The sequence below is a fragment of the Salmo trutta genome, chromosome 6, assembly GCF_901001165.1.
Source record: "Salmo trutta chromosome 6, fSalTru1.1, whole genome shotgun sequence".
Lineage (NCBI taxonomy): Eukaryota > Metazoa > Chordata > Actinopteri > Salmoniformes > Salmonidae > Salmo > Salmo trutta.
The window spans coordinates 56,356,808-56,369,929 of NC_042962.1; positions in this window are offsets into that span (position 1 = coordinate 56,356,808).

The window sequence follows — 13,122 nt, forward strand, 5'->3', positions numbered from 1 at the left end:
CTCTCTCTCAACTCAACCCACCTGACCTCATGTCTCCTCTCTCTCAACTCAACCCACCTGACCTCATGTCTCCTCTCTCTCAACTCAACCTACCTGACCACGTCTCCTCTCTCTCAACTCTATACACCTGAGCTCATGTCTCCTCTCTCTCAACTCAACCTACCTGACCTCATGTCTCCTCTCTCTCAACTCAACCCACCTGACCTCATGTCTCCTCTCTCTCAACTCTATACACCTGACCTCATGTCTCCTCTCTCTCAACTCAACCCACCTGACCTCATGTCTCCTCTCTCTCAACTCAACCCACCTGACCTCATGTCTCCTCTCTCTCAACTCAACCCACCTGACCTCATGTCTCCTCTCTCTCAACTCTATACACCTGACCTCATGTCTCCTCTCTCTCAACTCTATACACCTGACCTCATGTCTCCTCTCTCTCTCAACTCAACACACCTGACCTCACGTCTCCTCTCTCTCAACTCAACCCACCTGACCTCATGTTTCCTCTCTCTCTCAACTCAACCTACCTGACCTCATGTCTCCTCTCTCTCTCAACTCAACACACCTGACCTCACGTCTCCTCCTAGCCAGCTCGCACCCTACATCCCACTCCTTCGCCCCCTAAACCCCCACCCTCCAACCCCCCTTGCTTTTACGAGCTGTTATGACTTGAAAATGCATTCCCCCCTCTTTCCCCCTGGGAAAACAAGTCAGCGCGCTGCGCTGCCATGAGCACAGCAAGGGAAAACAATCAATATGACTGTCAGGAAGAGTGATGTGGAGGAAGGGAAGGAGAGAAGAAGGGGGGTCCTGCCTGCCTGCCTGCCTGCCTGCCTGCCTGCCTGCCTTCCTGCCTGCCTCCCTCCCTACCTGCCCCCCTGCCTGCCTAGCTGCCTGCCTGCCTGCCTGCCTCCCTCCCTCCCTCCCTCCCTCCCTCCCTCCCTCCCTCCCTCCCTACCTGCCCCCCTGCCTGCCTAGCTGCCTGCCTGCCTGCCTGCCTGCCTCCCTCCCTCCCTCCCTCCCTCCCTGCCTGCCTAGCTGCCTCCCTGCTTGCCTGCCTCCCTAGCTGTCTTCCTGTCTCCCTGCCTGCCTCCCTAGCTGCCTCCCTGACTTCCTGCCTCCCTGCCTCCCTCCCTGCCTCTCTGCCTGCCAGCACTCATAGCCTCTCTCTGGGCTGTCCGCCTGCCTGCATCCCTAGCTGTCTTCCTGTCTCTCTGCCTGCCTCCCTAGCTGCCTCCCTGCCTGCCTCCCTAGCTGTCTCCCTGACTTCCTGCCTCCCTCCCTGCCTCCCTGCCTCTCTGCCTGCCAGCACTCATAGCCTCTCTCAGGGCTGTCCGCTTGCCTGCCTGCCTCCCTGCCTGCCTCCCTGCCTGCCTCCCTAGCTATCTTACTGTCTCCCTGCCTGCCTCCCTAGCTGCCTCCCTGACTTCCTGCCTCCCTCCCTGCCTCTCTGCCTGCCAGCACTCATAGCCTCTCTCTGGGCTGTCCGCCTGCCTGCCTCCCTAGCTGTCTTCCTGTCTCTCTGCCTGCCTCCCTAGCTGTCTTCCTGTCTCTCTGCCTGCCTCCCTGCCTGCCTCCCTGCCTCCCTCCCTGCCTCCCTGCCTGCCAGCACTCATAGCCTCTCTCTGGGCTGTCCGCCTGCCTGCCTGGCGCGTTGCTGTGTGAGCCGTTAGCGCCGGGTGCTATCGGGGGCTCAAGCCGGCCGCCACTCAAGAACGCAGCGCAGCACTGCCAGGGGTTTATGGCCGTGGGCCGCGGGCCAAACCGAAGCGTCTGGAAAACGTTACCGCTGAGGTAACTCCGTGTGGAGACACGTTCTCTTACTACTCCCATCAGAGCGGTGTTTCTCCTCTCTCCTGATTCTTAGCTCCACGTTCGACCTAGAACCATTTCTCCTGACTACTTTGCAGCTTTTAATGTGTCCCTTTTGTTGGAATAGTAAGGTACTGTCTGTATTGTCATGGTAACACAGACTTTCACTGAAATCCAGCAATGGTTTCAATGGGAGATTTGACTGACTAACATTCGAGCTATGTGTGTTAGTATTCGGAGTGTGTGTGTGTTTGTACAGTCTTGTCATAATGCATCACCACAGTCCCCTGCACACACACCCCCACCCCCACCCACACACACACACACACACACACACACAAAGTACACTCACTGACCACCCATCCTGTTATGTTCTGATCCACACACACTTCCCCTGTGATTACGTGTTGTTTGATTTAACAGCAACAACAGACTGTCTGATCAGCCCTCTGCAGAGCCGTGAAAACACTACTGCTGCCTGTTTCTCGCTTCCCTACCTCTCTCTGTCTCTTTCTTCCTATCTCCCTCCCTCCCTCTCTCTCCTCTCTCTTTAGTTCTCTATCACTCCCTTCCTCTCCCTCTCTCTAGTTCTGTCACTCTCTCTCTCCTCTCTCTAGTTCTGTCACTCCCTCTCTCCCTCCCTCTCTGTCTGTCTCTCTCTCTTCCCCTCCGCCTCCGCAGCCTTGGAAAATAAATATAGAGAGACGTTATTTATTTGTTGACACAAAGAGCTGTTTCCACGCTGCACATAGACAGACAGGCAGGCAGGCAGACTCACAGGCAGACAGACGGACATACCCACAAACAGACTCACAGGCAGACAGGCAGAGAGACAGACAGATATACAGACAGAGTGGGCTGACTGGCTGGGCTGCCTGGCTAGCGTGCCTATCCTGTGACTCAGCCACCAGAGAAACAAGTGTGTGCGTGTGTGTTGGGGAGGGGCAGTGAGGCCAGCCAAACCCCCATGTCTTGCAGCCCAAGGAGAGAGAGAGAAGGGAGGAGGACGGAAGTTGCAAGGCCCAGGGAGAGAGAGCGAAGGGAGGAGGACGGTAGTTGCAAGGCCCAGGGAGAGAGAGAGAAGGGAGGAGGCCGGTAGTTGCAAGGCCCAGGGAGAGAGAGAGAAGGGAGGAGGACGGTAGTTGCAAGGCCCAAGGAGAGAGAGAGAAGGGAGGAGGACGGTAGTTGCAAGGCCCAGGGAGAGAGAGAGAAGGGAGGAGGACGGTAGTTGCAAGGCCCAGGGAGAGAGAGAGAAGGGAGGAGGACGGTAGTTGCAAGGCCCAAGGAGAGAGAGAGAAGTGAGGAGGACGGTAGTTGCAAGGCCCAAGGAGAGAGAGAGAAGGGAGGAGGACGGTAGTTGCAAGGCCCAAGGAGAGAGAGAGAAGGGAGGAGGACGGTAGTTGCAAGGCCCAGGGAGAGAGAGAGAAGGGAGGAGGACGGTAGTTGCAAGCTTTGTGCCCCTGTGTGCAGTACAGCACAGAAGAGGAAAACCACCACAAATGAGTCGCGAAAGACCTGGAAAATCTCTCTTTCTCTCTCGTCTGGCTGCCTCTGTTTTCCTTTTATCTGCCTTCTCTCTATCTCCGCCTTCTCTCTGTCTCCTCTCTCTCGCTCCTTCTTTCTCTGTGCTGCTCTGTCCTTGACTAGTGAGCGTGTGTGTGTATTGTGTATTAGTGTGATGGTCACAGGGCTGTGTTCCGCTCCTTGCCTCTCTCTCTCTCTCTCTCTCCGCTGCTCCCTCCATTTTGTCACGGAGCTCCACTCCTCTCAGTGAAAATCGCTGCTTCACAGCAACATTTTAGAGGCGGTAGTTGCTCCCTCACCCGCCCGTCCCAACTGACACATTCTTGGCCTCGGCGTTTGGCAGTGTGTGACTTGTGTTTATAAGGACACGATGTGTGTAGCGGTGATGGCGGTGGGTTCATCTCCTCTCTTTCTCCCTCTCCGCCTTCTCCTCCCCCCGTTCACTCCTTTTCCCCCTTACTATGTGAAGGTCTGTGGAACAAAGCGAGGAAGTGTGGAGGCAGCGGTCAGCCCTGCCTAGGACAGCAGTGTTTGTCTCCAGAGTGACACACCTGCTATTTTCTAACCTCTCTGTGTACTCTCCATTTATATGGCCTACAGAAGATTCTGTCTGATATGTATGCTGGCGCGCACGCATGCGCACGCACGCACGCACACACACACACACACACACACACACACACACACACACACACACACACACACACACACACACACACACACACACACAGATCAATGAGTCATCAGGACTGTATTCAGGCCAAGGCTGTCTTGTTGTATTCTGCTCAGACAGATGGAAGATGAGATGGAAGGAGGATGATTTGAAAAGTTTGCCAGGATTTTCCCTTTGTGGACACCTGTGTCGATTGAAGAACAGTAGAACACGACCCTAGTATCCACCATTAAGGTTCAGTCTCTCACCGGCTTCTGCTTCGTTTCTGAATGGCAGTTGACGGATGATAAAGGGATGTTTTGATTTATCTGAGGGATGTGACCTCATCTTCTAACTTTATGATGCCATCCTCTCTGTATTCAATACAAGCTAGATGTCCACTCTTTTTTTGTCAATTACAACATCTATTTATTTGCAAAACCTTAAAGACCTGCATGTCTCAACTTGTGTAACAGGGTGCATTACCCTGAAACAGGAATATAGCATACTATTACCATGTTATTGCCACTTCCTTCCATGCTGTAATGTAAAGTGCTACCACATATAGCTATTTGTCAGCTTAGAAAACAGCAACAACAATACCTACCTCCCACATCTCTTTTCATCAGGTTCTATCCTGACTCTATTCAAACCCCTCTGTTAGTCCTACCCTGGCTCTATCCAAACCCCTCTGTTAGTCCTACCCTGGCTCTATTCAAACCCCTCTGTTAGTCCTACCCTGGCTCTATCCAAACCTCTCTGTTAGTCCTACCCTGGCTCTATCCAAACCCCTCTGTTAGTCCTACCCTGGCTCTATTCAAACCCCTCTGTTAGTCCTACCCTGGCTCTATCCAAACCCCTCTGTTAGTCCTACCCTGGCTCTATCCAAACCCCTCTGTTAGTCCTACCCTGGCTCTATTCAAACCCCTCTGTTAGTCCTACCCTGGCTCTATCCAAACCCCTCTGTTAGTCCTACCCTGGCTCTATCCAAACCCCTCTGTTAGTCCTACCCTGGCTCTATCCAAACCCCTCTGTTAGTCCTACCCTGGCTCTATCCAAACCCCTCTGTTAGTCCTACCCTGGCTCTATCCAAACCCCTCTGTTAGTCCTACCCTGGCTCTATCCAAACCCCTCTGTTAGTCCTACCCTGGCTCTATCCAAACCCCTCTGTTAGTCCTACCCTGGCTCTATCCAAACCCCTCTGTTAGTCCTACCCTGGCTCTATCCAAACCCCTCTGTTAGTCCTACCCTGGCTCTATCCAAACCCCTCTGTTAGTCCTACCCTGGCTCTATCCAAACCCCTCTGTTAGTCCAACCCTGACTATATCCAAACCTCTCTGTTAGTCCTACCCTGGCTCTATCCAAACCCCTCTGTTAGTCCTACCCTGGCTCTATCCAAACCCCTCTGTTAGTCCTACCCTGGCTCTATCCAAACCCCTCTGTTAGTCCTACCCTGGCTCTATCCAAACCCCTCTGTTAGTCCTACCCTGACTCTATCCAAACCCCTCTGTTAGTCCTACCCTGACTCTATCCAAACCCCTCTGTTAGGTCTACCCTGGCTCTATCCAAACCCCTCTGTTAGTCCTACCCTGGCCCTATCCAAACCTCTCTGTTAGTCCTACCCTGGCTCTATCCAAACCCCTCTGTTAGTCCTACCCTGGCTCTATCCAAACCCCTCTGATATTCCTACCCTGGCTCTATTCAAACCCCTCTGTTAGTCCTACCCTGGCTCTATCCAAATCCTCAATCCCAGAATCCTACTGCTGGCCAGAAAAACAGATCGATACAGCCCACTGTGGACTTTGCAAAAGAGAGGAGCGCGCGCGTGTGTGTGTGTGTGTGTGTGTGTGTGCAGCAGATGCCTCCTGAGCTTGCACTTACTCCGCTAAAGAGCAGAATGTGTGTGCGTGCCTGCATGTTTACGTGCCTGCCTGAGCAGACCATAGCAGAGCGGAGTGGCTCAGTGCAGAGCAGCACGGCTCCAAGGCGTTTGCAAACTAACAGACGATTAGCACTACGAAGCAACACAAAGAGACCTAGCTCATTATTCTGTTCGGACTGCTACATCACTGCCGCCGGGTAGCAAGCAGCACACCACACACACAGACAGACACACAGTGACTGCTGCCTCGCCCCAGGTAGAGATCGGAGCACTCCACAAAATGATCATAATCACCTACCTCACTCCCCCCACACACCCGCATGCAGTAACACAAGCAGGAACCAGGTGGTTCGTGCCTTGAATGCTGATTTGCTGACAGCCGTGGTATATCCGACACTTGTATACCACGGGTATGACAAAACATGTATTTTTACTGCTCTAATTACGTTGGTAACCAGTTTATAATAGCAATAAGGCACCTCAGGGGTTTGTGGCTTATGGCCAATATACCACGGCTAAGGGCTGTATCCAGGCACTCCACGTTGTGTCGCGCATAACAACAGCCTTTAGACGTTGTATATTGGCCATATACCACACCCCCAGGCATTATTTGCTTAAATATATCACGCTACAAAAATCATAACACAACGCAACACATGGCTGCAACCAATTCGAGACAAGGAATCAGCCGTCGCTGAAAGCCTCGTTTTCTACCCATCTCAAAAAACATTGACGACTAAAAGGGAGAAACAGAGAGTAACGCTTTTACCCAGACACATTCACAAACATTACTCTCTCCCTCTCCCTCGCTCTCCTTCTCTCTCCCCACCTCTCTCTCTCTCTCTCCATCTCTCTCCCTCTCTCTGATTGCAGTTCTCTCCCGTGGAGACAAAACGAGGGCTGATTGCTAGGGGCGCTGAATAGAAGGAAGACCCATTTACGCAGCGCAAACAGCATCTATAATGGATGTGGAAGGGAAGGGGAGAGAGAGAGAAAACGTCTTCAGAGCCAAGGTTTGTGAACGCACCCCAAAAAAGGGAAGGAGAGAGAGAGAGAGAGAGAGAGAGAGGGAGAGAGAGAGAGAGAGAAAGAAAGAGATCAATCAAATTGTATTTGTCACATGCGCCGAATACAACGGTGATTACTTTACTGGGAAATGCTTACTTACGAGCCCTTCCCAATGATGCAGAGTAAAAAATACAACAATAAAAATAACAAATAATAACACAAGAGGAATAAAATACACAAGAATGGAGCTGTATACAGATAGTACCAGTGCCATATCAATGTACAGAGCTACAAGGTATTTGAGGTAGATACTGTGCCTTGCAAAAGTATTCATCCCTCTTGGCGTTTCTCCTATTTTGTTGCATTACAACCTGTAATTTAAATAGATTTTTATTTGGATTTCATGTAATGGACATACACAAAATTGTCCTAAATGAAAAAAATGACTTGTTTCAAAAAATTCTAAAAAATAAAGTGGTGCGTGCATATGTATTCACCCCCTTTGCTATGAAGCCCCTAAATAAGATCTGGTCCAACCAATTACCTTCAGAAGTCACATAATTAGTTAAATGAAGTCCACCTGTGTGCAATCTAAGTGTCACATGATCTCAGTATATAGACACCTGTTCTGAAAGGCCCCAGAGTCTGCAATACCACTAAGCAAGGGGCACCACCAAGCAAGCGGCACCATGAAGACCAAGGATCTCTCCAAACAGGTCAGGGACAAAGTTGTGGAGAAGTACAGATCGGTGTTGGGTTATAAAAAAATACACGGCGCACCATTAAATCCATTATTAAAAAATGGAAAGAATATGCCATCACAACAAACCTGCCAAGAGAGGGCCACCCACCAAAACTCACGGACCAGGCAAGGAGGGCATTAATCAGAGAGGCAACAAAGAGACCAAAGATAAATAACCCTGAAGGAGCTGCAAAGCTCCACCGCAGAGATTGGAGTATCTGTCCATAGGACCACTTTAAGCCGTACACTCCACAGAGCTGGGGTTTATGGAAGAGTGGCCAGAAAAAAGCCATTGCTTAAAGTAAAAAATAAGCAAAAATAAGCCAAAACGCATGTGGGAGACTCCACGAACATATGGAAGAAAGAACTCTGGTCAGATGAGACTAAAATTGAGCTTTTTGGCCATCAATGAAAACACTATGCCTGGCGCAAACCCAACACCTCTCATCACCCTGAGAATACCATCCCCACAGTGAAGCATGGTGGTGGCAGCATCATGCTGCGGGGATGTTATTCATCGGCAGGGACTGGGAAACTGGTCAGAATTGAAGGAATGATGGATGGCGCTAAATACAGGGACATTCTGGAGGGAAACCTGTTTCAGTCTTCCAGAGATTTGAGACTGGAACGGAGGTTCATATAAGTAAGGTACGTCATTTACTCAAGGAATCAATAAATACAACACAATAAACTAGCCCACAATAACGGACCGAATACATACAAACAATCACTCACAAAAAAACATGGGGGAACAGAGGGTTAAATAATGAACAAGTAATTGAGGGATTGAAACCAGGTGTGTAAAACAAAGACAAAACAAATGGAAAATGAAAAGTGGATCGGCGATGGCTAGAAGGCCGGTGATGTCGACCGCCGAACGCCGCCTGAACAAGGAGAGGGACCGAATTCGGCGGAAGTCGTGACACAAGTTTTCCGTTTTTCTTATTTCTTGTTTGTTTCACAATAAAAAATATTTTGCATCTTCAAAGTGGTAGGCATGTTGTGTAAATAAAATGATACAAACCCACAAAAATCTATTTTAATTCCAGGTTGTAAGGCAACAAAATAGGAAAAATGCCAAGGGGGTGAATCCTTTTGCAAGCCACTGTATGTACATGAAGGCAGGGTAAAGTAGCAGCAGCATATGATGAGTGTAAAAGTATGTGTGTTTGTGTTAGTATACGTGTGTGTTATGTGTGTATGTAAATGTATTTGGGTTTTGTGTGAGATATTTTGTCTATAAATAGTCTTGTGATTGTGCATAGAGTCAATGCAGATCGTCCGGGTAACCATTTAGCAGTCTTGTGGCTTGGGGGTGGAAGCTGTCTTGGAGCCCGTTGGTCCGAAAGCCGGTGATTCGGTGTCACGCCCTGACCTGAGAGAGACGGTTTATTTCTCTATGTTGTTAGGTCAGGGTGTGGGGTGAGCATTCTATGGTTTATATTTCTATGTTTTGGCCAGGTATGGTTTCCAATCAGAGGCAGCAGCCTATCGTTGTCTCTGATTGGGAACCATACTTAGGCAGCCCTTTTCCCTCCTTGAGTTGTGGGATCTTGTTTTTGTACTGCTTTGTAAAGCCTGCAAGACATGACGGTTGTTTTTCCATTGTTTATTATTTTGTTTAAGTGTTCAGATTTAAAATAAATAACAAGATGAACACATACCACGCTGCAACTTGGTCTACTCATTTTGACGATCGGTACAGAAGATCCCACCACCAAAGGACCAAGCAGCATGGGCAGGATGACTGGACCTGGGAGGAAATCCTGGATGGGGCAGGACCCTGGACAAGGCCTGGGGAGTATCGCCGTCCGCAAGAGGAAATAGAGGCAGCGAAAGCGGAACGGCGATACTGGGAGGAACAGGCAAGGCAACAATGGAAGCCCGAGAGGCAGCGCCCCCCAAATATTTTTTTGGGGGGCACACTGGGAGATTGGCGAAGTTGGGGTTGAGACCTGAGCCAACTCCCCGTGCTTACCGTGGGGAGCGAGTGACCGAGAAAGCACCGTGTTATGTGGTGATGCCCACTGTGTCGCCAGTGCGCACTCATAGCCGGTGCGCTTGGTGCAAGCTCCTCACCGTTGCCGTGCTAGAGTTGGCCGCCAGCCAGGGAGAAGTGTGCCAGCTCAGCATTCCTGGTCTCCAGTGCGTCTCTTCGGCCCAGGTTACCCTGCGCCATCTCTACGCATGGTACCCCCCCGTTCACCAGCACAAACCAGTTCGTCCTGTGCCAGCACTCCACCCTTGCTGGGCTAAAATAACCATCCAGCCAAGACGGGGTGTGCCAGCCCTAAGCTCCAGACCTCCAGTGCACCTCCACGGCCCAGTATACCCTGTGCCTGCCCTGCGCACCCAGTCTCCTGTGCGTCTCCCCAGTCCGGTGAGACCGGTTTCAGCTCCATGTAGGAAGCCTCCAGTGATGATCTGTGGTCCGAAGCCTCCAGTGATGATCCATGGCACAAAGCCTCCAGTGATGATCCATGGCCCGGACCCTGTAGGGATGATCCATGGCACGAAGCCTCCAGTGATGATCCATGGCCCGGAGCCTGTAGGGATGATCCATGGCACGAAGCCTCCAGTGATAACCCATGGCCCGGAGCCTGTAGGGATAATCCATGGCAAGAAGCCTGTAGGGATGATCCATGGCCTGTAGAGATGATCCATGGCACGAAGCCTCCAGTGATAATCCATGGCCCGGAGCCTCCAGTGATGATCCATGGCACAAAGCCTCCAGTGATGATCCATGGCGCGGAACCTGTAGTGATGATCCATGGCACGGAGCCTGCAGCGACTGTCCCCAGTCTGGAACCTACAGGGACGCTCTCCAGTCCGGTGCCTTCAGCGATGCTCCCCAGTCCAGAGCCTTCAGCGACGCTCCCCCTTTATCATCCCTTTAACTTTTAGATTTGTGTGTATTGTTGTGAATTGTTAGATAATACTGCACTGTTGGAGCTAGAAACACAAGCATTTCTGTCACGTCCTGACCAGTAAAAGGGGTTGTTTGTCATTGTAGTTTGGTCAGAGCGTGGCAGGGGGTGTTTGTTTTATGTGTTTCGTTTTTTTTGGTTAATGTTCTATGTTAGTTATTTCTATGTTCGTTCTAGTTTTTCTATTTCTATGTTCAGTTTATTGGGTTGACCTTCAATTGGAGGCAGCTGTTCCTCATTGCCTCTAATTGAAGGTCCTATTTAGTAGGGGTGTTTTTCTATGGGTTTTTGTGGGTAGTTGTTCCGTGTGTAGCTGTGTTGTTGTTTTGTATTTATTTTGGTTTTCTTCGTATAAAGAAGATGAGTATACACATTCCCGCTGCGCCTTGGTCCCATCTTTACAACGAACGTGACAATTTCAACACACACACACACACACACACACACATACACATCTGCTGAATATATATATATATATACGCTCTAACCACTAGGCTACCTGCCACCCCTGACCAATAAAATTTGATTTGATTTATGTACCCATTCATTATTGAAAAATATACAGTCAGGTTCTAAACGATTAGCACCCTTACTAAAGACGAGCAAGATGAACAGCATATATGTGGTTATTTTCTGCATATTTCTTTCAATGTAAAAACAATAAACACCACTGGTGTGCATGGCCAAAGAACTCTGTTTCCATGTCACCTGACCATAGCACTGGTTCCAAAACAAGTGCCAGTGCCATTTAGTAAATTCCAGGTGTTTACATTGGTTGGATGTCACTCTCCCTAGGAGAGGGGATGACCTCGATAATTGATTGTTAAAACGAGAGGCTGCCTGGATCTTTAATTTAAAGACCCTTGCTCCCTTTGGTCTCAACGTAGACTTTGATCTGAAGCCATTCTTGTGATTATTGTGACTTTGCCATTTGTAATTGTTTGTAGGCTTATGTAGTCTAAATTGAATCTATGATCGTATGCTATCCATTTATTTTTTTGTATGTTCTTTGTATGTCATTTTAATATTTGAGAATTAACCAATGATATTAGGCCATACTTGGCCATGATTACAGACACCTGTGTGTGTGTCTTTTGACACTATATAAACGAGTCACCCTTTGTGATTATACCCTGATGAAGACAGCTTGCCTGTTGAAACGTTGGACATTACATTTTTGCATCTGAGCTCTTAGTGTGCGGCTCTCCTTTATTTTCAAGTATTCCACTCCGCTAGCCAGCACCTCACCTAAATAGGTGTGCGTTTCTTTTTCCTCTACATTGGTTGGATGACATGAAAATAGAGCTCTTTGGCCATTCACACCAGTGGTGGGTTTTGTGTGGAACCAAAGATCCATATGCAGAAGAGAACCCTGTACCTACTTTACAATATAGTGGTGCATCTTTGATGTTATGGAGCTATTTTGCTTCCACTGGTCTTGGGGCCCTTGTCAAGGTCAATGAACTTTACCCAATACCAGGACATTTTAGCCAAAAACCTGGTCGCCTCTGCCAGGAGGCTGAAACATGTCCGAAAGTGGATCTTACAGCAAGACAATAACCCCAAGCACACATCAAAATCCACAAAGAACTTCATTGAACACAAAATCAACATTTTGCAATGGCCATCTCAGTCTCTGGACTTAAACCCCATTAAATCCCTGTGGTTTGAATTGAAGAGAGCAGTCCATAAGCGCAGACAAAGGAGATCAAGGATCTGGAAAGATTCTTTATGGAGGAATCGACTAAGATCCCTCCCAATGTGTCTCTAATCTCATAAAACATTTTAGGAAAAGGCTCAGTGCCATTATCCTCGCAATGTGAGGTATTGAAAGGTATTGAAACAGCGGTGCCAATAATATCACTTGTTAAACTAAATATATTTCTCTGAGCAATTGTATTAGTATAAAAGCAGACAATACAGCTCAGTATTTGTATAATTTGTTTGTTAATCTTCATCGAGGGTGCCAATCATTTCGGACCTGACCAACTTATGAATGCCTCATTAGCTTCATTCAACTGCCGTACCCCATCAGAACCCCAAATATAAGCTTGTTTTATTCCTTTGTTTGTAAACAAAGTAAATGTAAATGAACCCTGTAAAACCTCAACATGGTTAAAACGATCATTTTGATATCATGTGTGGTCAGTCCTTGCATCCATAGCTCTGTCTATGAATTCTAGAGTGGTTGTATTTCTCCAGCCCCGTGCCTGAGATTATTACCGAAAACAGTGGTGGGGGAAATGTTTTATTGTTTCAACTGCTGATTGTCCCTTTAAGAAGCAATCATTCCTGTTCTATCTATTTATTTAACCATACGTTTTTGGCCAGATAGATTGACTGAGAACCCCTTCCTGTTTACAGCAACGACCGGTGAGAGAGTTCCATGGCAGAGAAGAACCTCAAAGTTTTCTACTTGTGCTTTGTGAGGATCAGAGGGTATCTGAAACAACCATTTGACACCTATCCGTGGAAGGTCGAACCCACCCCACAGACGCTGCCCTGCGTGGTGTATCTGGGCAGAGACAGGGAAACGCTGACATCCCCCATTCAACCAACATAAATCACCCAGCAG